Genomic DNA, 27,839 nt, shown 5'->3' on the forward strand with positions numbered 1-27,839 from the left:
GAAAATTCAAAAAACAAAACTCTTTAAACCTAAAACATTTTCAATATCTGCACCTTCATAGATCTCAACTACTCCTCCTTAATTCAACCATTCAACTGCTTTGATAAAAGCATTTTTTATTTAATTATACAGGGTGTCTTAATTTGCTCGATCAGGCCATTTTTCTCAAACTGTATTTATGCTAGGGTTCTGAAATTTTCAGGGTTTATTTGGTAGGTATGGAAGGCTTTGGTTACTAAATTTCAGAAAACTCGAACGATTTTGTGCCGTTTTGGAAAATTTATTTTTTCACCGGTAGGTGTCACGCAAAATGTTTCAATAGAAAAGTTGTAGGGCATAGTCGAAAGTGTAAAAATAGTTTTGGTTCGGTTGAAAAAGACATATTTTTCACTGAGTTTGGAGGTCGGAGGAAAAACAAGTTGTACTAGCAGGCAATAGCCTTTAACGAATTGTAGGTAACATGCATTTCAGTTATAAGATTTCAAAAAATAAACAAATAATAATTAGCCCAAGTGACAAATGTTTTTTAATGACTTCTACAAAATGTTTTCAAAAATTCCACCTTCTGATGCAATGCACAAATATGCCCGATGTTGCATATTGCGAAATGCTCCCCGAACCATTTCTGGAGTCACCCGGCGACATGCTTCGATGATTCTTTGTCGTAAATCTTCAACGCTCGTCACAGGTGCTTGGTATACGTAGTCCTTTACGAATCCCCAAAGAAAAAAGTCGAGTGGTGTTAGATCAGGGGATCTTGCAGGCCAACGAACAGGACCAGTTCTTCCGATTCATCTTCCAGGAAACTCGTCGTTTAGATATGCAATTACGTCACGATATTGCTGAGGTGGTGCCCCATCTTGCTGGAACCAGATCCGTCTGTACTCGGCCAGAGGAATGTCGTCCAACACGTTGGATATTTCATTTTGAAGGAACTCCAAGTAGTTTTGACCGTTCAGACGATTTGGCAGGAAGAACGGGCCAATAATTCTGTCACCTAATTGACCAGCCCACACATTTAAGCGAAACTGCACTTGGTGGCGGTGAGGAAATCCCCAGTGTGGATTCTCGTAGTCCCACATATGTTGGTTTTGACGTTTGAAAGGCCCATCTCTTCCGAATGAACATTCGTCGGACATCAGTAGTTGATCGTGAAAATCCTGGTGTGCGTCAGCCATGAGGCAAAACCAATTGCAGAAGTCGAGTCTTCGCTGTCTATTACCGTCATGCAGTCCTTATTGAAGTGTCGCTCGATAAGGATGAAAATGGTGTCTTTTGAGTGTTCTCCAAAAGTAGTTTCGATCCAACCCTAAGTCAAAGCTGGTAGTCCTGACGCTCGCTCGAGGATAGGCGACGGAGTAGGCAAGTATGGTGTTTTCCATGTCGATGTCCTGGAGACCACGACCACGAAACCTCCGATTGATATTACCCCAGTTGTCGAAGTCGCGGACTACTCCAAGAACCGTCGTATGACTTGGTCTGCAATTGGGAAATCATCGTCTAAATAACTGACTTACTAGAGTAGCACTACGATGACCTTCTCCGTAAAATAATTCTAGCATATGAGCGCGCTGATCTCGAGTGTAAAGAGGCTTACTGGACAACAATTGGCCAAGCTGAGATAATGTTTTAACTTTGAAATGTAAACGCTTTAAATACTACTCGGACAATTTATATTTCACGTTAAAAAACAAAAAAGAAAAAAGCGTAATTTTTGGTCTACAAATCTTTGTTTGATGATCTTACTCGTAACCACGTCGAAATGGAAGACGCGGTCTTTGTCTACTTGGTCTAATTAGGTGTTGAACGTAATAATTTTCTTTAACAATAACTTTTTGCAGATCTGATTATTAACGATTGTTTACGTTAAAGGCTATAGACGTTTTCGCACTTAGGCGCGCGCGTGCGCTGAAACGTATTTGGGGGCATAGCAGTTCGATTTCCGCCTTGGCGCTACGTTATAAAAAATGGATTCGAGCGAAAATTCTCTAAAGCAATTAAATATTAAAAAACTAAAGGTCCCGTGTAATGGTATGGGTATAATTACTAAAAAAAAGTGTAGGAAAAGAGATTATATCTGCGCAATTGTAGGGAATTTAGACGCCAAAAGTGAACATTCGTTAAGCCTCGGTAACGAAACTATTGTATGGAGTGGGGATACGGTTTCTCCAATATGTAAAGTATGCGAGTTAAGTTTTGATACGTGTAGCTGTACAAAAGATCCTATTTTAACGTCCACGCCTATTGTGCCATCTAAGTATAAGAAAAAAGGACAACTATTGCTAAACAGTGGAGTACACAAGTTTTTCCAAGGTAAGACATTTGATATTTTCATTTGTTAACTTAAGCTTTAAACGATATTGTTTTCAAAAAAATGTGGTGAAGATGCTCCGCAACCTGATAAATTATGCAATTGGACTAAAAATCCAAACCCTTCAACAATTCCAGTTATATCTTCAATTGAAATTTATGACTATTTGGTTCAAAGAAAATCCAGTCTTGATAACGCTAGCAACAAGAACTTCAAAGGCTTTAGTCGTGCCGTTGCTCATTTGCTTGCGGATGACATAAATGGAGGGATCCAAATATGCATTGTATGTTTGCAAATACAAAATTGTTTATTTAGTTTATATGCTATTAACCTAGGGATTCCACTCTTACAGGTTAATGGCCAATTTATTTACGTAAAATCACGCTGCTACCCATCTCAACGTCCCGAGAGCTATCAGGTTGTGGTGGTCCTAGATTCTTTAGATGGAAATATCTGTGGTGGAGCTTGTGAATGTGTAGTGGGGTAAGTACTTTCTAGGTAATTGTTTTTAAAGTTGAAGTATTATAGCTAGGTTTATATTTTTTAGAAAATCTGGTGGGTGTAGTCATGTTGGCGCGTTACTTCTCTACCTAGAGAAATACGCTAAAACAGAGGATACAGATTTTGAAGTTGCCTGTACATCTAAACCTTGTGCATGGATTGCACCAAAAACAAGAAAATATGAGGCTAAACCCTTTCTGAAATTAGTTTCAATAAGCATAGGCTCTTATCAGGTGAAAGAGTTTCTAAGAAAAAAAAATCAATGAAGACCTCTCCGAACCAGAAAAAAACATTAGTTATCATATATTTGACCCACGACATCCTGTTGACAGAAAGCCGGATGACCCAATGCGTTTGAAATTAGCTGTGATGTCGCTTGCAACAATTTATCCTAAAACTGGCGCTACCCATTTCTGGGAATTAGATGATCATACAGGCGTTCAAGATGAAAGTGTGAATCGTATCCCTGATGAAATTTCGTTCCTACTTTATAAACCTCGTAAGAGATTTTGCTTACAGCTATGCTAGAATATTGTTTTATATTATTTATTTCCACAGGTTTGACTTTTGTTGCAATTGACGAGTCAATTATAAATTTGTTTGTCAAAAATCAAACTATTTTACAGGAAACGATAAAATTCATAGAGGCGGCAACAATTACACAGTCAGTTATGGAAAGATGTAAGAAGGGGAAGAATAACGAGTTCCCTCTTTGGAAATATTTTGGCATGCAAAGAAAAAACCTTCCCTTCGTCACTCGTGGACAGTATTTTGAATCCTTCTAAATTTGACAGGTATATTGTTTGATATTTGTTTAATAGTACACATATAAATTAAAATTTTAAAATTCTATAGCTACGCCAAATTGCCCCCCGCAATATTAAGGGGAAGAAAATGGGAAGAACAAGTGCGAAAATGCTATGAAGAGGAATTTCAAGTCCATGTTGAACCTAGTGGCCTGTCTCTTATGGAAAATTATTCTTTCATTGGGGCTAGTGGAGATGGAATCATAAAGGACAATACAGTAGACACCGAAGGAGTGTTAGAAATAAAATGCTCCAGCGCAATGAAAGGAACGGACATAACGAAGATGAAAATTCTAGATATTGTACAAAACTTCCCTAGCTTTTATCTCAAATCACAAAATGGAGTAATTAAGCCAGATAGAAAATCTCACTATTTTAGTCAAGTTCAAAGAGAAATGGCAGTCAAAAATTTATCTTGGGCTGATTTTGTTTTATACACTGAAGCTCCTGTGGGTGGTCTTTTCCGTGAACGAATCTTATTTGATAAAGATTTCTGGGAAAATAAGACTTCTACCAAAGTTAATTAATTTTTTCTCAAAATATATTGCTCCATTTTTAGTTGAAATTAGAAATGATTAGTTTGTTTAAAATTGGTGGTAAGTGAATTTGATTGAACTAGTCTTATAAAAATGATAAGTTTTTTAAAACAGGTGCTATGAGATTTAATTGAACTAGTCTTGTATAATGTTCCAATTTACATTTTATTTGGAATAAAACTTAAGATTTTTTATGCCAAGGGTTCGTATAAATTGGTTAAATAACAACATACCGCAAACATGCTACTTATGAGTTTGGTCATAGTTATAGGCATTGTGCCATCAACAATATGGAAAGTTTTAACTCGACCTATTGATCTTTCTACATTAAATCTTAATTCCGCTATTTCTTTCTCGGAAAACTGCGCTCTATCCTTCAAAAAGGGAGGTAAATTAAGCCCACAATTTTTTTCTTTCAAAAGATCTTCGATTAGAAATCCCTTGTCCGCCCTGACATTATCAGATTCTTCCAATAGTAATATTAAATTGGAGTCCCTAGTAATGACTTTATCTGAGACACGGCCACCCCACCCTTCGGATACAAATGAAATCACTCCACCAGGAGTTATACCAACTAAAAATTTTACAGTATTATGATGTTTGTAATTAGAAAAAGTTAAATTTTGGGTTGTCATAGATTTGGAACGTTCTACAAAAATTTCTGCACAATCTATCACAATTCTTGTATTAGGATATTTTTAAAGGCATCTGGCATATATTTTTCTATCAAACTTCGGCTTGGAAAAGGAAATAGTTGAGCTAATTCTAGTTGCATAAGTTTTATCCAAGTAGCAAAAATATCAGAAAACGTTGAAGGTGAAATATCAAATCTGTCCGCAATGTCTTTAACGAAAAGCCCAAGTTTCAGTCGCATCATCACGGCTAGAAACTGATTCAAAAAGGAAAGTTTAAAAATTATCTTCTTAGTGATTATTTGTTTGGATTGATTTCCTTTCCAGTACGTCATTCTTTCGGCTTTTGGTTGCAAAAAACTATAAATAAAATAACATTAAGTATCACAGGTTTATTTAGTCCGCAATTAAATATTACCTAAAAAGCCACATGAAAACTGCAAATGTTGGTAGACCAGTATAAAATTTCGTCATCGCATCACTATCTTTAATTTAATCAACAGTCCAAGTCTTGTCCCTTAACTGCGTTTCCAATTCGGAGGGTTCTATTTTCTTGTTCAAAGTCCATATGTTCAGTCTGACAGCCAATTGATCGAACGTTTTTTGAAAACCCAGCCTGCACTGCTACCTCTTTCGTATCAGAAATGCTACAGCTGGCATTAGCGTCAAGGGTAGAGTTTTCTTGACAGCCAACCTTAGAACCAATCACTTGTGCGCGTTCACTTATATTCATTTCTTGAACAGTTCCATTTAAATCTTTTAATTATTAACCGTCTCCCATAAGGTTAGAGATTGTATTACCCAAATGTGATTCATTAAGTGTCTTTCGATGTCTTCAGAAGAAATGTTCTTGGTTTCCTCTAAGCTAATATCACGGCAAGCGTAACCGCTATGAAACTGTAAAGAGCACATCAACCTTTTCTGTAGCATTGAGCGTGCCATAAACCTTCCATATTTTACTTCCTTAAATGGTTAAAAATGAGTTTTTAATTATCATATTATTTGACTACAAACCCAAAGGCTTCAAAGATATTATTATTGTCTTACTTACTTTTACTTTTCCTCTTTTTTCTGCCCGATCGTTTCTTTGACAGGCTAATTTTAATTTGGATGGAGAGTTTTTGATTTTTTTGGGGAAATTTAAAGTTGGTATCCAATCTTTATCAGAGCGTTCCCATCCAGGCCCACCAGATTTTCAAATTCATACAAGCCTGGGCATTGAAATTTTTATTGTATAATTTAATAATTCTACCCCAAATCTTTCGTCGAGCGACTGGAATTCTAAAAAACTTGCAATCGGAATTCCCATTTCTACTTTTGCAACCGGTAATACAACATGAAACCATTTTATTTTTACTAAATAAGTAATTACGTACTGAAATCACGTAAGGAAATGCAGGTAAATACTACAAGCAAAAAACAGCCTGCCCCCAAACACACTACTTGACATGCGCAGCTCTTATGATTTTCACCCCCGTTCACTTCCCCGCGCTACCAGCGAAAACGTTTATTGCCTGCTAGTACAACTTGTTTTTCCCCTGACCTCCAAACTCAGTGAAAAATAGGTCTTTTTCAACCGAACCAAAATTATTTTTACACTTTCGACTATGCCCTACAACTTTTCTATTGAAACATTTTGCGTGACACCTACCGGTGAAAAAATAAATTTTCCAAAACGGCACAAAATCGTTCGATTTTCCTGACATTTAGTAACCAAAGCCTTCCATACCTAACAAATAAACCCTGAAAATTTCAGAACCCTAGCATAAATACATTTTGAGAAAAATAGCCTGATCGAGCAAATTGAGACACCCTGTCTATAATTGGTCGCGTGCGCAGGCGCCCGTCGTTAGTGTTTTGGTTTGGGTGAATATCGGGTTGGACAATACTTGATGCGTAAGGCTTGGCACTGTCCTCTAGGTGGCGTTATAGACGGCCAATCGCTTTTTTTAGTATGGAGTTGGGGTGGCGCCGCGCCCCCCAGCGCTAGAGTGAAGCAAGTGCGTGGCGCCATCAGGCACCAATACGGGGAACATTTTATATTTCGTTTCCAGTATTACTCACTAGTGCTCACCAAACATATATATTTATTTCACGTGTCCTGCTCGATCTCGGGCAGTGTTGGGCACCGCTCATCTCATTGTGAGCGGATTTGTTATTATGAGCGAAAATGAGCGGTAAAATATCTTTTTAATAGAGCGCAAAACAAAAATGAGAGGAGCGCCAATTTTACCTCTCAAAAAAAAGCGGAAAGAGAGGAGCGAAAAATTTTCCGCTTAAACTTCTGTCTTCTGGGTGTCTGATTTCAAAATAATTAGCAATGGCGACGGGGGTTTTCAATACGTGAAACTAGTACACGACAATCGCCCGGGGAGGAAGACAAAACCTTAGATGTGTGCTTTAGTCCGGATTCCTTTTTAAAGGGGCTCCAAAGTTCGGTGGCAAAAAAAAGGAAATTGAGCATGCTTTTCTCCTCCCTCCCCCGTCACTCGGCCTTATCAGAGGCGGGCAGAGTTAACCGTAAATTTCACACTTTACTGACTTTACACATATTTAGCCACCGAACTTTGGAGCCCCTTTAATTTACTGATTAAGTCGTAGTTATGTCTAAACCTGATAATCCAGACGAAGCTGATAATTTTCTTCAGGATGACGTCCCCGAGGAAGAGTATCTCACTTCTTTAGAAATACATGATATGTGTAAGTCACCTAGACAAATCCTTGAATGGCTTCAAGAAAACAAATTGATCGCCGCATCACGGTAATGTTCAAAATGTGGAAATGCAATGGTATTGACTGAGAGACCAGATAAAATTGATCGCTTAGTTAGAGAAATCGGTTCGTGATGGGTCATTTTTTGGCAAATAAAAAATGGTAATTTCGTGAAATTTTGCTGGTAGTGTACGTCAATCCGCAATCATTCTTCTTTATGGAACTCTAAATTTCTCAGAAAACATTGGTTGACCGGCGAACGTTTTGTCGGGAAGTGGCATTTCAGGTTGTCATGATTCAGAGTCAAGCCATCGGGGGACCCGGCAAAACCGTTGAGGTCGACGAATAAAAGTTTGGGGAAAAATATTTAACAGGGGTAAGCGCGTCGATGGAGTTTGGGTTTTGGTTGGGATAGAACGGGAATCAGGAAAGTTTTTTATGGTCCTGGTCCCGAAACGCGATTCAGATACTCTGATTCCCATAATCGTGTCATTGGTAATTCCGGGCACCGCAGTGAACTTGTCAGACTTTTGGAAAGCCTACGACGTGCTAAAGGAACATGATCTGGAACACGTTAAGTCAACCATTCCCTCCACTTCAAGGATCTAAAACAGGTGTTCACACGAATACACGAGGGAGCGTGGGCGCACGCCAAGACTGCAATTCCCAGAGGTGGCCGTAAAAAACAAAGGTATTCTGGGTATGCCAAAAGCACTTTTATAACTGGTTCAAATTAAACATTTTCGAAACACAGCACGGCTTTGTTAAAGATCACGCTGTAGATACGAATCTAGTTACCTTTGTAAACTACATTGAACCTGCAGTTTATAACCGTGGACAAGTCGATTTAAGCAAGGTCTTTGATAGGGTTTCTCACCCTCGCCTGATAAATAATCTTGTTTCCCAAGGTCTTTCAGGCTCTTTGATAGATTGGTTTCGTGACTATACTTAAATAATAGAGTCAACGGCCAAATGACTAAGGTATCTTATAGTGTCAACTGTGGTATTCCCCAAGGTTCCTCATTGGGCCCCTTGTTGTTTAATGTTTATACTTATGACATTCCTCCAGTTATAAAAAACTCCAAACTATTTCCATTAGCAGATGACCATAAACTGGCAAATATAATAAGAAATGTCACCGACTGCGTATTAATACAAAACGATCTCCTAAACTTAAACGCCTGGTGTCAGGAGAATAACATTCCAATAAACGAAGAGAAAACCGTAGTTGTAACTTACTCTTGTATAACAAATCCAGTCTTCTATCCATATAAATTAAATGGTATTTTCTCAACTTGAGCTAATACCGTTAAAGACTTCAGTATTCACTTCGACAGTTAACTTTTATACACTATTCATATCCAGCACTCTAAATTAAAAGCTAAACGATTACTAGGTGCGTCTTATCGAATATCTCGACAACTTGGTTCACCCTTATGTTTCTTGACTCTATATAGAGCATTGGTCAGTCCGGCAATTCAATATGGCTCTCTACTATATTTTAACGCTTGTCAATTCATTTAATTGAATCTTTACAAAACCTTAAATAATAATTTTAGAAAATATACTTACCGGGAATCCATAGATTTTCTAAAATTAGATTCAATTAGGTACATTCTACTTAAAGTTGACATTAAGTTTATTCGCCGTAATATAAATAAAATAATTGACTGCTCTGCTATCTGAGACTTAATAAATTTTAACTATAGTAATAGAACCACTAGAAACCCCACTTTATTTTATTCGGCAAGGCACACTAGTAACGTTCTTCAGCGGATAATGTCTAATTTTAATAAATATGGTACCAATGTCGATTTGTTCTCCGGAAATAAAATAATTAAACTCAATTTAATTTCATGCTTTTAGAAATTTTGTATAATCTAGATGTTTTCCGTTTTTGCTGCAATCTTAGACATATTTTAAACCAATAATGCCATCAATTTGTTTTAAATTTTTGCTTTTAAAATACAAGACAAAAACATTTAAATTAAATGTAAATCGATGCATTTTAGATATTCTGATACCAGCAGCTTCCGAGCATAGCACTGGCACGGCCGTCTCGAGATCTGCTTCGCGCTCATAGCGGCCCAGGCAAAGATTTCCTCTCCTATGTATTTCCGCGAATACCTTCTTTTAACACTAGGAGCGCTGTCCGAGCCCCCCCCCCCCTTAAATGTAGAAAATTAGAGGGATATTTAATAGTTTTCTATGGCGGTAAATTCAACTAGTTAATCCTTTTTGCATTGTTTTTCAAAAACTTCTGGAAAGTTTGGGATATACATCTTATGATTTGATCTTTATCTAATAAGTTTTCATTTAAAACATTTATTTAATTAAAGTAATATGCTTATATTGAGTTTTATTAGTTCATTGCTAAGCCTAACCAAAGTTTCTTTTGTTTTTCACAATTTTCAAAACCAGTATTCGCATTTTTTATCAGAATTTTAAATAAATAACCACAATATTATTCATATTATTTAATAAATACCTTTATTATTCTTTAAATTAAGTTCACATTTCTCAAACTTAAGTTTTAAAATATTGCCTATTTTTAGTTGGCCAAAATGCCCACCACAAAAATTTGTTGTGTTCCATTCTGTGAATCTAAGAAGAATATCAATGTATAATTTCATCAGTTTGCAGTTGATGAAAGTTTATGCAAGTTATGGACTAAGAACATATCTAGAAAAGATTTTGGGGTCAATGAAGCTTACGCATCACGCAAGATTTGTTTGTAGTGGGACATTTTAAGGAAAGTGATTACTATCAAGGTCTAAAGATCCGCAAATTAAACACAATATTGACATATGAATCTATAATATCTATTAGAATAACTTCATTGTCTAAAATATCTTGCGTGTCATACCTCCTTAAATCTGGTTTCCAGTTTGTCTTGACAAGAAATTTAACGAGCGATGCTATTGAAATGTTTTTCAGCATTCTCAGGAAAATGGCTGGAGGGAATGACATGCTTGATGCAAGAGAAACTATATTCAGTTTGGAATCCTACCTTAAGAGAGGCACTATATCATTAACAAAACCTAAAACATCTAACGTTCCCCAAGACAGCTTCACAGATCTATCAGCCATGATTGATACTAGACTCGATGGATTTTCAACTATTTTTAACGGCAATGAAGTTACGTTACCATCTGAAGTTATGAGTACCCAGATACACCTTACGGCTAGCAAGTATTGCATACTTGGCTGGTTATGTAGTACAAATCCTAGAGGAAAAACATTTTTGCGAATTGTGCCTTGAAAATGTATCACAGCCTAATTCTGACTCACCATTAGATGGATTGATAAAATGGTCCGACAGAGGAAACCTTAGTTATCCGCAGCAAAGCTTTACCATGTTAATGGCTATAGTAACAACATTCATAGAGAGAGCTGTACCCTATTTCCGGGATTCACCTGCCATTTTAAAAAAACATTGAAATCCACTTGTGGCCAAAAATTGCTCTATGTCCTTACATCCAATGTGATTTGAATAATAATCACCGAATGAAATTGCTGATTTAATTTGTTGAAAGGTTGTACTTCCAATTATCACAAATATTACCAAAACTCTGTCCGCAAAATTTGAGTAAGTGAAAGAACTTGTGCATAAGCCTCTTTCTTGAAAAGTACTCAAGTTGTAAATTCTAGTTTTCTAAATTTTTAGTTGTGTATCATTCAGTGGGAAATTCACATTGGTTTATTATATTTATAAGATTTAAATACCTTCCAAGTTTCCATCACTATTTTCATTCATAGTGATCTTCCAAGTGTCAGTTAGTTAATTAAAATTCATTTATTTCACTACTTTAATTAAAATAAATTTTTAAACGTTAATACAAAACAAAGTCCCCTGGAAGTTACTACATAGCAAAAATACAACTGAAAGGAGAACCACGTGTTTATGTTTACATTTATATACAGAAAACGTCGACGGCGACTTCTGGCTCCAGAATGACCAAATTTTAATAACGTTTTTCAAAACTTTAATTTGCGTTAAAAAATCTCAAGAGGTGTTTAACTTTTTTATTATTAATTAACTTAAATATTACTTAAAAAATATTTTACAAAAAATTACACATTACGCGATAATAATTGAAATTCCAAAGTTCCGCGCAGTTCCTCCCATTCGATAACATGGCTGCGATATTTCTCAAGGGGGGGCTAGACTAGCGCCAGAAAACGATGCGAGAAGTTTTTGAACTAATTTCCCATACGCGATTTTCGTACGATCGCCTGGGCCGCTATGAGCGCGAAGCAGATCTCGAGACGGCCGTGGCACTGGTGAGCCCCGTTCATACTGTTCGAATCTCTGGCTGAAATTATGATCCGAGCATAAAACAATTTCGATAAACGCCATACGATAACTATGAAGTATTTAACTCTAAATCGCGATGGACAAGCTCACATTTAGGGCAACATATTAATATAAAAAGTCAAAATATATCAAACTATTAATTCCAAAATGACAACCAAATGGAATGTTTATTTATCAATTTAACATTGGGCACGTAATGCTGCTTCCAGGGCGGTTCTGAAGCGCAACGAGGATTGTGAAATAAGTTTTCGTTATGAAGATTAATCAATATAAATATTTTATTGGTAAAAATATTTCAAGCCATTTCGTTAATTATTTTAACGTGTTAATTTTTTACATTATAATATAATTAAAAAACTATTAGGAATTTTTATGGGAAAACAGCCCTTATGAAAATTTTCTGGGGTTTTCTAAAGGAAATTTAACTGTAAATTTTTAAAGAATTCCTTTAGATTATCCTAAAGAATATTTCGGAATATTGGCCCCTTTTTCTTAAGATAAATATTGGGTTTTCCTATAGAATTTTATAAAGATTTTCTCTAGAAATACCCTTACATTTTTTATGAAATACCTTATTTTTTTCTACCAAAAGAAAAAATTAACGCCCTAAAAATATTTTCTAAAGATTTTTCTCAAGTTATCTATAGAAATATTTTACTAAACGTGTAGTAAGAAGTGTCTTTAAAAAATTATATAGAAATTCTCTAGAATTTTTCACTAGACTTAGAAAACTTTACAACCCCTTAAAGCACTTTATAATGTTCTATAGAAAAACATAGAAAGTTTTCATAAGGGAGTATAGATTTGAAAAGTTAACCTGTAAAATATTACAGTTTTTAAAAACATTCGCAGTAAAGCATTTCTGGGATATTAACAGAATAAGACCAATTACCGCAGATTACAGAAATAGTGAGGGCTAACCACTCAGACAATGCGTTATCTTTTTAGTACAGTCAAAGCTAAAGGCTTGTTAACCGATTACGATAAATAGTCCTGTCATTTTTACAGAAACAATCAAATATACAGTTATGTAACGTTAAAAGGAACCACCATAGATGGTTCCTTTTAACGTTACATTTCGTATTTACTATTCTCCACCAGTCTCCCCCTATTCGGCTTTCCGTTGCTACGCAACTCGTTTTGAAGTTTTTAATGTTTAGGCTTAGTTTTTCTTTTCGGTTTAATAGTCGCGAGCTAGATTTCCCGCACGGTACTGAGGAGTCCCAACTAGGACGATACCGGTCTACCGTTAGAAATTCTGGCTATTTTATTTATTTATAATTTAGTTTTTCACTCGAAGATCTATTGGTCCGAGTTTCGCGTCGTTTGTTTGCTCGAAGACCTTTTGGTACGAGCTATGTAAGTTTTTCAATTTTCTTCAAATTTGTTTAGGGTTTAGCTTTATTATCCCTTTTTATATTGGACTAATCTAGTAAATCGCTAATTTTGTCATCATTCAAATATACAGTTACATTGGTAATATTTACTGACGTGTTTTATATTATATTTAGAACGACTTTACACTGAGAGAAAAATATTGCGTAGAAATTACATGGAACTCCTGGACGCACAGTAGCCCGGAATGTTCTGTATTTTTTACAGAAAGTTTCGTAAATATCTTTTACTTGAGATTCCTGTAATTTATACAAATAGCTCATTGTAAAATTTCCAACCAGAATCATTGTAATGTATACAACTGAAATAATAATTAAAATTTCTAACACGCCTGTAAATTTTACGGACTATACATTTAAAAACTGCGTGAGTATAGCCAAGAATTATTATATATTTGATTTGTTCATACAACCCTTTTTTTAAATAAGTTTATGTACACTAAACATTTCCGTAATTAATTTTTAAAAAATAAGGTACTTTAATTGCAAAAAATATTCAACAAATTTGCTAAATATATACCAATAAGCTCCAACAGAACTAGAGTCCAAAGCAAGAGACATAAACACGTGCACAACACAGTAATGCAACTCACCGGCTCGGAATCCAGACACGTATTAAACTTACATTGTTAGTTCAAACCACAAACACTAACGCGATGAATTTGCATTTAAATGTATAAACATTAATTTGTTTTCATTTGATGGGTAATTAAAAATATGATTCCATTGGTCACTTAAAATATTTTCTTCATATTAGTTGATTTACAACAAATAATGAATTTTTATGGATTATTACTGTTTGGTAGCAATTCAACTTCGAGTACAATAACTACATTAACTACCTGTATTTTAAATACCCTAAAACGTCTTAATTTTTTACTGTAAATACATAGTAATATCTATTGAACAAATATGTACATATATAACATTTCTACCATAGAAACTACGTTTATTACAAATATCTGAAACACACCTCTAATTTTACCTATAAAAAATAGTAATATTTACTGAAAATATATGTATATATTACAATTCAACGATAAATACTACATGAAGCCCCGGTATTTAAAATACCTAAAACATCCTGTAATTTATACTGTAAATATTTCTTGAATATAGTAATTTAAACAGTACAGTACTGTATTAAAAAAGATACAGAACGGGTGCTGTAAAATATTTCTGTAAATTCTACAGTTTTTTCTCTCAGTGTACTGCTTTTCATTTGATTTCTCCTTACATACAAATGTTGTACAAAATATCTTTAGGAGTACAGTAATTTATCTCAGTGTATGGCAAAATTAGCATTCCAAGTCCGCGGTATGAATACCTGCAGGTTTAGACTATGCTCACTTGCTAACTGAAATGAAGCCATGCAAAACACTATTCAACTCTTGCTTGAGTATAGTCGAAACACATAGTTGTTCACAAATTTCTTCCTGTTGTAACTTTAATGCTTATCCGTGTTCGGTTCAAGTCGGATAGGGCTGATTCTTTTATAATAGGGTCGGGTTCAGGTTCGACCCATTTCGGGACCGATCGGGTTCAGGTTACTTTAAACCTGACCTAACCCAACGGCAAACCTAATTTGAGGGAAATATCTGTAAGTCCTACATATAATTTTTACAATATTAAACATTTTACAGCGTTTTTCTGTAGTAAAGAGAGTAGAGCCGTTTTAACTACACACAATTGGAACTTTTAACTGTGGGACCGTAATTTTAACTTTTTTGTAAGACCTACAGAACTATTTCTGTAACTTGTAGTTTAAAATTTTAAACTGTTTATATCGCATAAATGCTTGACGGGCGAACTCTAGGTTTTACAACTCACTGCAATCATGACGGATTTAGCGTCTAAAATCCACGACACGGTGTTTACCTATAATACTAACAGAAATGAAAATGCTGTTATATTACAAATGATCGTGTAATAAATAAAGTAACTATAAAAAATATTTCTACTAGTAAAATACTTTAGGAAACGATGACTTATTTCACAAGATGCGTTGCGGATGAGAATCGCTCTGCAAGCAGCGTTACGTGCCAAAGATAATTTGATTAAGTAAAATTTAATTTTGATGTCATTTTAAAATTACGCATTTCATATATTTAGAAATAATTTCACCAATATTTGTAGAACAAATGGTAATTTATAGTGAAATTCTTAACAGCTATTGCATGGCCTGTTTATATTCACCTAACAACTCGTTCATTCGTCGAACTCCGATGTTCAGATAAAAAGTACAAATTCCAAATTTCAGCCAGAGATTCTAACAGTAAACTGGTTCTTCGAAGTGACTCTGGCTATCCTTGGAAACTGTTGATAACAATAGAACTAAAATTAAACAATGTTGCCCTAAAGTGAGCGGTCCATTGGAAATTTTAGCTTTGGGACATTAATTCGAACGTTTAATTTCGGCGAATGCCCGAGCATAAGGTGGGGTGGCGGAGTGGTTAGAACTTTCGTCTCGAAGAAAGAGGAGCCGGGTTCGAACCCAGCTTGTAGCACTGGGTGAAAGCACGGAACAACTCCTTCTGTGTTGAGATTGCAAGTTCTATCCCCGTTGGTTTAAAGGGTTTTCCCCGAGCTATTCGGTTTCCCCTTCCATAAAAACTTGTTGAAGTTAACGGTAATAGTTAGTGTAGGGAGCTGTTGGCTCGCGTGGCTTGAAGGGCTGGCCACCACCCTCCTACGCATTGAAACCCGGCCACCTGAATTAATAGCTTCAAAAGTCGCTTGATGACTTAGGCCTAAGGTGGTGCCTAGCTGATTATTATTAATAAAAAACTTGTTCAATAAATATCGAAATGCTGGGCAAACGTTGTGAAGAATTTCGTTTTAATTTGCAAAAGCCCACTCACTCGTAAAGCAACATAGTTTTATAAAGCTCTACTGATATCGGCAATTTTCGAGGAGAGCCAGTGTTCCTTCATAGTACTGATGAGCCCCTAAAGGACCAAATCGATCAAACGTTAGAACCTCTAGCTAAAATTTTGACTATGGTATCAATGAATACCAACAAAATTTAATGTGTCCGAATAACAGGTTTTACTTTTAAAAACACAGAAAACAAGTAAATTGAAAAATAAAATTATCAAACCATAAAATACAGTACAATGTTCATTTGGTTGATACATTAAGTTACCCAGAAAACTTAAGAAACTGTTTTCTGTACTTGCGGATACTGATTTTTCGTTTCATGTTACCATATACTTATCAAACCCTATGATCTGTAGTACCTGTAAATCAATTTTTACTCTTCAAACGTCAATTGTGTATTCACTAACTTATGGCAAACTCGAAAGCAAGAGCTCGGACGTCATTTAACAAAGGCTTATCAGACCGAATTATGTTTTTCTCACTTTTTGGTTATTTAAGCTTTAAAATCGCCTATTTTAAGAAAGTTTCTTCAAAGTGCCATTTAAATACACAACAATTTAGAAAATCGAAGTAAACTATCTTTAGTACAGTTACTAAAAGCTTATAGCTGTTAGTTAGTTGATTAATCTTTCTTACAACATATATGGATAACGGATACCTTTGTTACTAAATAACTCAACATCAGTTTTTTAGAGACAGCGTGCTTTTTTGTAGATTTTGTGACTGCTCTTTTTAAAACCAAAGCTAAGTTCTTAAATTTGAATAGTAAAAACATTTATTTAATTACCTTTAAAATGATCATTATTGAGTAAAACAGAGCATTGCAGATTTCAGAATTGTATTACTATTGTTAATAAATATACAACTTTTAAATATTTTTATGGTTCCAAAACACCGGGCAAAGGACATAGCTATCTAGAGTTCTAATATTGCGAGTTATACTATTTTTACATTTCTTGGGTGATATTTCTAATTTATTTTTAAAATAAATTGTTTAAATTACAATTTTTAACTGTACAATTACACACACACATAAGTAAACAAATTTAATTTTATAATCAATTATATTTAAAAAACCTAACTAACAAGAGGTAGTGTAGTCTGGCATATATTAAAGTGAAATATTTTGAAAAAAGGTGGCTTCTTCTGGATCACTGTTGAACTTTCAATGGCGGTTACCAATTTGACTGATGGGTATTGGATATCTCATAACTATAATGTCTTCGAATGTGGGACCTTGAAAATAGAGCTCAGAGTTTTTTGTTACGCAGATTGCATGATTTATTTCCGATATATTTTGGTTTCATTGCAAATCAATCTTTTCCATTCCCTTTCCTCTGCTCTTCCTCTTTTGACCATTAAATCAAATAACCATGCTAACGTTAATTGTTGCCGGGATGAAACTTATTAAGCCTCTTCATTGCCTCTTCCAACCGGCTTAAAGGTCCAGGTTGTCTTCTGCCTGTCACCGTTGAAATTTTCTTACTCTCGATGCTTGTCCTGGCATTTACGCTTCTCGCGAAATATGTTTTTAGGGGCCTGCTTTGCGATCTTTACATTTTCTGGCTGCTAGTTAGCGAGATAGCAACTCGCTTATTTCCGAAGAAGGAAGCTCGCTCACCTATTCTTTCAACTTGTTGCTCTTCGCCGGACAATTGATCATTGAAATACGACTGCCATAGCGTTAGAGTCACGTGTAACTAACTAGTTTGTAAATTTTTCGTTTAGTTACTCGTGTCATTAGTCAAAACTGACTAAACGTGTCTTATTTTCGCTTTCGCTACGAGGTAACAATAGTCAGTATTATTACAAGGGTTTTCTCAAACTGTTCCATATATTTTACGGGATTCCGGGAAACATTTCTTATATTTTCAGTAAAATTAAAACCCCACTGAAATATTAAATAGTAGTAATCTCACCTCATAGCTTTGGCCATAGTAATTTTTAGCAGTGTATTACCTTTATGGGTAAAAGTGAGAGTGACGTAGTGTTACGTCCACTGATACTACTATATATATATTTTTCCGGTCAGTAAAGCTCAGTAGACAAATCGGTGCATATTTAATGTTCCAATTTCATACTTTAGCACTTTTTGCGTTTCCGGTTTGAACCTCATCAAATAAATCTAATTTATTCAAAATATTTAATTTTGCAAACCAAGAACGTCTGGGTAGAAAAATAACATGATTTTATAAAATGTGGGATTTTAGGCATATACAGATTACTGGTATCGGAATGTACCAATATTTTATATTTGATACGTTTACCTAAGACTCAAACGCCAGTCGATCTGACACCAGTCTTTTAGAAATCTACTGCTGGTTGAATCTTTGAGCTTCGAACCCATTTTTCTTGAGACCATCCGTGCAATAAGCGTTCCTGGACTAATGTTCCATATTAGCTACAATATAAGACAATTTTAAAACCATTCCTTTAGACATTTGTATCTTTAAATTTAATAATTAAAATCGTATCAATAAATTAAAATGGCTTGTATTTGTCTTCAAACTCATTTTACTTCTAAAAGGACATTAATGAACTTTTGCCACTTGTAATTAAAGTTTCTCGCCTCACGGATAAAAAACAATTGATAGTTTAATGAAAACAATTTGGTTCAAGGAAGAATATTGTTTGCCAGATTTAAGGCTGTATCCGGTTTTTTGGGGTAGTTTTTTGGGAGCCCATATCTCTGAAACGAAGCACTTTAGGACCCCTGTTTATTGGACATTTTTTTACTCATAGAGACCCATAGAATGCATATAGAAAGTATACATTGATATATTCTCACCTCCTTCTTTTAAATAATAACAATGGTCAGATAAATAAAAGTTCTTTGAAAACAACTTAGGCTTAAAAAAATCATTTGATTTAAAAATTGATTTAAATCAGTCAACCCTTATTTGTAGTCATAATTTATTCGTGGACATTTTTATTTACTTGTCCTCTTTTATGACCGAAAATTCAAACGATAATCATTATTTATATAATTAATAAAGTTAATATTTATTGAGTAATATTTTATCAAAAGTCACAGAAAAAGTCGTTTTGAACGACTGAGTTAGAAAAAGGTAAATCTTTACTGTAGCTATTTACACGGAACTATCACTTAAGCCGTCGTATTGCAATGGTCAATTATCCTGTAAAGAATGACAAGTCGAAAAAATTGGCATGCGCGCTTCCTATTTCGAAAATCAGTGGTGTGCTAACTGGCTGACAGAAAAGGTCCCCATCGCAAAGCAATCAGGCCACCCGACCTTCTCCAAGAACATGTTTTGCAGGAAGCGTAAATGCCAGAAGAAGCATCGAGGGAAATAACATTTCAAGGGTGACAGGCCGAAGAAAACCTAGGCCTTTAAAGAAACTGCGAATTTAAGTTTATTTCTGGTTGAAACCTCCACAAAATTATTTTTAACTATATCACTTTCGACTCTTGATGTCCTTGACTATCATATTCGCAAATGTTTTAATTCCAATCTGCAATATTGCCCAAGATGGTCTATTTAAAACCATTTCCAATCTTCGTTTCCACATCAAATCAAAGCACAATGCCAACAGACTAAGGGTGTTACCGCAGATGTACAAGAACAAGACACTTTTAATTCCATGAAGGGTGAGAATCGATTCTTCTTTCGGCGGTTCTGTCCATCGCATTGCAGAAAACATTTGATCAGTTGAAATATCCAACATATGAAGTAGATTACATTCGCTATATATTCTTGTCCTAAAATTGGTAAAAACAGTTCATTACATTCCGTAAACGACAGAATCAAAAATACGTAAATCTTTATCAATTGCTTATAGCGTAGAACTTACAAAGAGTTTATCAGTTTATGCAAATTAGTTCCTGAAATATTCCTTGAAAAGATAAAGGCTTTATAATTGCGTTGAATTGGTGGTGAAAAGTACAGCTTTCCAATCAATTTCGATAAATCTGTTTCTTTAAACCTTTCGGAAAGTATCTCTTTAATGTCCATCGTTCTTATTATTAGACTGTGTCCAGTGGTTGACAATCTTTCGAAGACTTCTGGTTCCAATAGCAGTGAGGATGGAGGTAACAAAGAATAATTGTCTAGTCTAGTTTGTAAAGTGTTATAATTTTGCTGCGTTTCAGCCTGAAAAAAAAAGACGATTCACCTGAGTTAAAACTTCGCATACAATTAAAAAATAGATAAATTAATTAGGGCCCTATCAATTAAAAAATCTTAGTACAATTTAGTACTTGCTTTCCTGTTTTATAATAGTTTAATTAGTACATAAAATAATTTTCATTTTAATAAAAGTTGAAGTTATTTTCCCTGTTATAAATGAAAATGAGTATTTGTTACGTAATTTACGGGTGGGAATCTTTCCAATTTGCACTCCCTTTAGGGTTTGGGTGTGTCTCAAAAAGTCGTATTGTTCGTCACAGCTAGGAGCAGCAAACACAAGGAGAACGCAGCCAGCCTCAATTTAAACACGCTAACGAAGGGTTGTGTACGAATTTCATTGGACGAGCGTCACGAGCCTTTACGCGTGGGGGGGAGACAATTTACGAATTTTCCCCTTCCGACAGCAGCAGGCGCTAAAGCGTCTAGCCAATGAAAAATGTACACAAGAAAATCCACGACTTTGGACAGTTGCGTTCTCCTTGTGTGGGGTGCTGCGTTTGTTGCTCCTAGGTCATAGGATTTAATAAATTGTGTTTCTCCGACGAATGCAATCTTTGGATAATTTTGAATGTGCTTTCCAAATTTAAACATTTTCGTCTGTGACCAGCATTTAAAGTTTTTCACTATTAAACTTACCTTTTGGCGTATTAAATGTTCTTCAGAACCGCCTCTAATAACCATGATCTTGTAAGACGGATGCTCAATAAGGTCATCCACAGTATCAATAAAATCAAACTTGGTTTCACAAAATTGAGATCTCAATTTGCTAGATACTTCGATGTAAATAATAGTTATGAAAATTAACCAAACTGAGTAGACAACCCTCCAGGAAAATGATTTTCCCACGGCTCTCGAGGCTGAAAATTAAACAAAAATTGGTCAACGGTTTTATCAACATCAATCTATATGACAATAATAATTTTATTATGTTACTCTAGGGTATCTAAAAATCATTTTCGATAAGTTTGGAAACCATTCAGTAAAAGTTAAAGAAAGCGCAATGAGATTAGGAGTTCGCTGTATCTTAGCATTTGAACAACGGGTTTTCTTTTAATTTGTATAAATTCTTTGCGTGGTAGTTTTTGCTTACGATTACTTGATATAAATGAATTCATTATTAATAGATTAATACGGCACTGTATTTCGTGGTTAAAGAAAGCTCTATTTACTTAGTGAGTCATATAGACTTGATTTAAATGTGTAATGCTATAGGAGAAATAGACCTAATAATAACAGTTAACCAGGTTGTTTATAACCTGGTAACTAACGTCGTAAGTAACATACAAGCTTTTTGCGCTACCTGTTGACTTACTCATTGTTCAACAAAAAAAGCTTCTGCTAAAGCCCGTCGCACACTGACAAACTATTTCTTCAAGTTGACGCTGTCGACCGCTATTAATTTTTAATCTTTATTAGTTTTTTACCGTCATCGCCAATAGACGCTGACGCTGATGTTAGCTTAAGATTTGGCTATTGCACACTATGCGTTCGCTACTGATGGAAGCAGGAACAACGTAGGATGCGCGTGCATTCGTTTGTTGTGATTGCCGTGACTTAAATTGCGTTTCCTATTACTCAAAATTAATTTTAAACAATAATAATGAATAATTATTAAATGATTATTGAAATACTTGGATAAGCCAAATATCTATAGAAATAAACTAACGTGACTGATACTTCATGGTTTGAAACGTCATTTCATTTTTAAAAATGGATTAAAAACGTTTCTTGCGAGCTTTCGGGCCGGAGCCCCTTTTCAAGCACGTTCCAATATAAACTAATATTTTAATAATTTTATCTTAGTGAACAATTTTCTTATCTGTAAATTGATTTTAATACATTTTGGTTTTAACTTCCCCCCAGTTTTTTATGCATAGTTTACCCATGTCAAGATTTAATTTTCCAAATTTTTGAATACCTACTGCTTCTTTAAATTGTCTTTAAAAAAATGCGATTCTTTGTTTATTATTTCACCGTTATCAAAGTCTATTTCATGTATTTTCGTTGACCATACATGTTTCGCTATTCCATTATATTTTTCAGCCTGTCTTATACATTTTTTATTTTCCTCCTTTCTTACCCTAAATCTTCGTTTGGTTTCACCCACATAAAGACTCTCCACATTCAGAAGATAATTTATACACAATTCCTGTTTCATTGTTTATTTCTGTTTTTTGTCTATTTTTAAAAGGGATTTTTGCTAAAGTATTTGGTGTTTTACTTTTTAAATTTATATTAATATTTTTAAATTGTCTATTAGATTTTTGGGTTAATTCCCCTAATGTATGGTAATATTAACAGATTTCCTTGTTTTTCTTTGGGTATCACGTTTTTTACTATATGTGCATTAAAAATGTTTTCTATTAAATTTTTTGGGTAGTTATATTTTTCTAATTGTTTCGTGTATATATCTTTACGTTTTTGGGGGAATCGGATATTTTTTCAATTTTATTTTAGGCTTTTTAGGATTCCTATTTTAATATTATTCGGGTGGCCTGATGTATAATTTTCAGAATGGGTTGGTTTTTGGTAAACTGTTAATTTAAAATTTTTATTTTATCGTTTAATTTTTATATCAAGGAATTTTCCTTTATTTCATTAGTGATCTGTTTAAAAATATTTTAAACATGTCATAAAGTATCGTGTCTCGTAAATTAGTATTATATAGCTAAAAAGTGATCTGTATGTTTTCATCAATTGAGTTTGAAATTTCTGTTAATTTATCTACATGAAGATTTTTATTTTTTTGCGTTATAATATCATTCATAAATCTATACCAAAACACAATTTTATCTTTAACACTTGGATTGTTAATAATTTGTATACCAAATATCCTTTTTCCAAATAAAAAATATAATAGATAAAAAAATTAAATTAATAATTTTATAATTAATTTGTAGCGAAGTTTTGGGTAGGCCTCGATGATGATACTGTGATAACCCCAAATAATGAAACTTATTGGGGGTATGGCCTATCTAAACGTGAAGAAACAATCCCACGCTACAACCTAAAACAAATCCGGGTACACGTCTGTCGATCACTATTGGGGCCAACGTTAAAATACAAATTAAAAATAAAGCTTTGTCTAGGGATATAATTTGGAATTAAAACTAAAATGGATTTAAAGGTTACCAACTAAAACATTTAATAAACTTAGAAAATATAATTCAACACTACCTAAAACTAAAACTACGGTGCACCTAGATATTTAACTAACTAATAAAATAATACTTACATCTAGAACAATAAACAAACCTGTTAGGCAGGCTGTACTACGCGAATATAAAAGTTACAACGCACACTCGTTAGGCGAGATGTGCTGATTCGAATTGGGATGTTAAACTAACAATGAAACGAAGAGGAGATATAGCTTATAGTTTATAGCATTTCGATACTTAAGTGTTCGAGATGTCGAGGAGGTGGATCATACGCTACTGGTGTAACACGTTGGAGCTTTGGTCCTCTGACTCTCAGGAACACAGCAGTCACACACTTGGCCTGCGGTTGACTGAGCGATGTCGAGGTGCCGGCCTCAGCGGTCGAGTATCAAGTTGACGTCCTCGAATACACTGGCGGGTTGACTGTAGATCTCCAATTATGTAACTTCTTCACCAGGAGTTGAGCGGTGCAAATACATGTAGAAACTTGGAACTGCTATTAATGCCAGTTCTTCGATCCGAGAGAAAGATTAACGAACTCCTTTTCTCCTAATATCAAGAATCTGCTCAACGACTTTTTTCCTTTTTAAAATCTCATTCGGACACGAGCCAAAACTTCAAATCCTCCGCGCGTGTTTTACGTAAACAGAGTCGATTTATATCCATATTAAACTAACGAATTTTGTTGGCACGTGCTGTATATAAATTATTCCAAACTTTTATAATGTTGGCAACCTTTTATTTAGAATAATTGAAAATGAATGGAAGCTAAAAAAATAGTAGTAACGGGAAACGTGAACGCCAGAAATGGATGGAAACATTCCACGGTCGAGCGTGGGGATCGGAACTCCCTGGCCAGACAAGTCTCGAATACCCAAAACACAATCTCTGAGTGACCAGCGCCCAGAAATATAGTTTTTTAAGCGACCGTGAAATTCTGGATGGTAGAATTATTAATAAAATTAAAATAGTCCATAAAATTTTGAAAACATCAGAATTCCACGTTACAAATTTATATTAAATAACCGTTCTTTCCTGGTTGATGAAATATAATAAAATAAATAAATCTCCGCGTGCTTCCTCGCATGGTGCATTATTTGCTATTTGAAAAATTATTAATATTCCGCCGTAATCTAATTGGTTAGAAAGAGATGGAATGCCGTGACATCAGAGCCCGAAGCCAAGAGTAGCGTCAAAATGTTCAACGAAGTTGAAGTTGGTACGAAACCGACGTTCGCGTTCGTCGTAACAGCAGGACGCCAGTACCAGCGCCAATTTGTGTGACTGCAATTAGCTATATATTCGGTACCGGCAGCAGTTGTTGAGATAAAAAACCGTTCAGTGTGCGACGGGCAAAAAGTTGGCCATAGACTGATTTGGACTAAACCAACTTCTAATTTTCACCTTGACCATATTTATAATCCAACCAAGTTCATATTGGTGAAGAAAAACGAGGTTAAAGAGACAGCGGTTATGGAAGTAATTTTAACATCCATTTTCCAAAGTAGCATATCAAATTAACAAAAAAGGTCTATCTGCTTTGTCGTAGCAACGACAAAGACGGCGGACCAAGGGTTTCCGATAGCGGCTTCCCCTATAGTCTCAAAAATATACGCAGTTAGCTGCCGGAGAATAGAATCTCCCGTGTGCTAGAAGCGATAGAGAAAGAGTTGGAGAGACGCGAATTAAGTGAGGAGCTAAAACATAATGAGAGACCTGTTGATTCATTGTATGTCAGAGTAAGAGAGTGATGAGAAAACATTCGAGAATTGTTTTCTGTAGGCCCGAACAAAACATTTAGCTATGTTTAAGATTAGTAGAGACAATTGTTAAAATAAATCAGATCAATGGGTTCGGGTTAAAAGATTGAGTTAAGTAATTTTTCGACCTTCAAAGAAGAAAATAACAGTATTTTTCCACATGTATCTTTCAAATCGGGCTCGAATGAATTTGCCTTTCCTTTTCCTGAATGTCGCTTTGGTAGCTTTTGTATAATGCGATGCAAAGTCAGAAAGTGCCAATAAAAATGAGGCGATGAATAAGCTAGCTCCAAAGCATAAAACAATCTACGAAAATGAAGCAAAAAATTAAATCAAACCTTACGTGATAACATTTTAAGGTAAAACAAACGGTTTTAAAAATATTTCTGCGCAGATAATTACATTGAATGACAACCAATAAATATACGAATAAAGTCAAGAATTACTTAAGATTTCTAAAAAGATATTATTACTACTTGAGCGATAATAATAAAAAATCACACTTTTAATGTGGGAAACGTTTCAAAACATCATCAAGACATTTTTTACAAGATGATTTTTTTAAATCTGAACTACTCTCCAAAACGCCTTTCCAATTGGTGTATCATTAATTTAGGAACCACTTATGGATTCCGCACATAACGGTATGAAGTTTAGTAATGTTTACTTATGAAGCTCTTACTATTGGTTCCATTTGCAAAAAGGGAGTGGACGATTTAATAATTGGCTCGGGTTCCGATGATACAATAATCGTCGTTGAATGATCAACAATAGCCGAAAAACGGTCTGTGCCAAATTGCTCTCTGCTTAAAAGCGCATAGTCGATAGGATACATCCACACATCAACGTTCTAAAAAGATAAGGGGTTTTCAGTTTCACGTACAATTTTACATCAATATTAAATTCCAAAAATAAATTAAATTTTAAACTAGTTGTGAAGCTTATTCACTTTGTGATTCAATAATCCAAAAGATATATATTAAATCAGGTGCTAAGAATTATTTCAATAATAGCCCAGATTTGTCTTTCATGTAAAGCCACATTTATATCCTCCTATATAGGTTAACCAATGTGACTGCATAGAATTAGGATTATTTTATTTTACACAATTATTTTAATTATTAATACCCTCAATATTGAGAAAACCAAATTGTATTATTACTAATTACATTTTCTCAGTTATACTTTGAAACCATTTAACTTATATATTAAAATCTTTTGAAGCTAATGATTATTTCAGTCAAGAACATAGTATTAAATATTGTATTGATTTTAAATTTAAATTATTTATATTATTAAAATATTAATTTTTCTTTTTATTGTACATTATATCAATTAATCGTATTATTTGGTAAGTGTATTTAGGAAACTGTAAAATTATTAAAGGCATTTTATATAATGTTGCCACAAACAAATAATTGATCTTAATAAAGGGTTATTAAAATTTCTATCTATTATTATCATTATGGAATAACGAAATGAAAACATCTATTTACATGCACAAAAAGAAAGAATTTGTAGTTGAATTTCATTGCTATCAAATTGGAAAAAAATATAAAAATTAAATATTAAAGGAGGCGTACTGGCGTTTAGTACTTCATAGAATGTACAAACGGAAACCTACAATTTTTATAATTTTAGTAAAAAATCCAATAATGTCATAAAAACCAAATTAAATATTTAAAACACTTGGGATTCTGCTTGAAATTAGATTAAATGGTGAGGAATATAACTGAAGATTTTTCGCGCCTAAAGGTGGGCGCTCCCATTGAAAAAATACCCGGTTCCATTTAAATATGAAATACATATTCTTTGCAAAAAGTTATATAAAAAATATTTTCTTTGATATCACCCGTCAGAATATAACCAAGATAACCTTCATAAATAAATCATGTTTCAAAATGTATTATTATTTTATAAGGAATATATTCAATCAATTAGATAGCATTATTTTATTGTATTAAACGGTTAATTTAAAACATTTTACTAATAAAGAAGAAACGTAATGATCAGCCCGTTTACACTGAATAGGGTAAAAAGAACTCTTCCAGGCGCCTGAAATATGTTTTTTTTTTCAAAACCTACCAAATAAAGACAGTGTAAAGTGTGAAATAAAATGCAATGATCCTTGTGGCACATAACGAAGTACGAATGGGACTTACTTCTGGTAAGTCACCTCCACCAATCAACTGTTGACATTCCTCTACTGAGAACTCGATATAATTCAATCTAAAGAAAATTAATTAAATAATGTATTAATTTATATACACAGTGTGTTACGGATAAGCATGCTAAATATTAAGTGACATGCTCTTTGGGCCATATTGAGTCGAAAATGTAGAATGAAAATGGTCCCTAAATGCATAGCTTCCGAGTAACTGGCCCTCGAAAATCGGCCTCCAAATCGTCGAAAAATGTGCATGTGAAGTTTCTATTAATCCTTGGAGGCAATTGTTTCCATTTATTATGAATTTGTTTTTTCGAAAAAGATAAGAAAATTATCAAAAATTCGATAATTATAATAAGTAGGAAAAGTGTGTAAATTACATTTTATGTAAAACAAAGGTGTTTCAATGTGTCACCGTTGTTTAAATGAAAGTTTCTAATAGAATTGCATTTTTTTAAATTCTCCAAATATCATTAAACACGTACAAATTTAATTACAATAATTGTTCAAAATGAC

The sequence above is a fragment of the Leiobunum rupestre genome, chromosome 4 (assembly GCF_980474605.1).
Source record: "Leiobunum rupestre chromosome 4, qqLeiRupe1.1.hap1, whole genome shotgun sequence".
NCBI classification, from domain to species: Eukaryota; Metazoa; Arthropoda; class Arachnida; order Opiliones; family Sclerosomatidae; genus Leiobunum; species Leiobunum rupestre.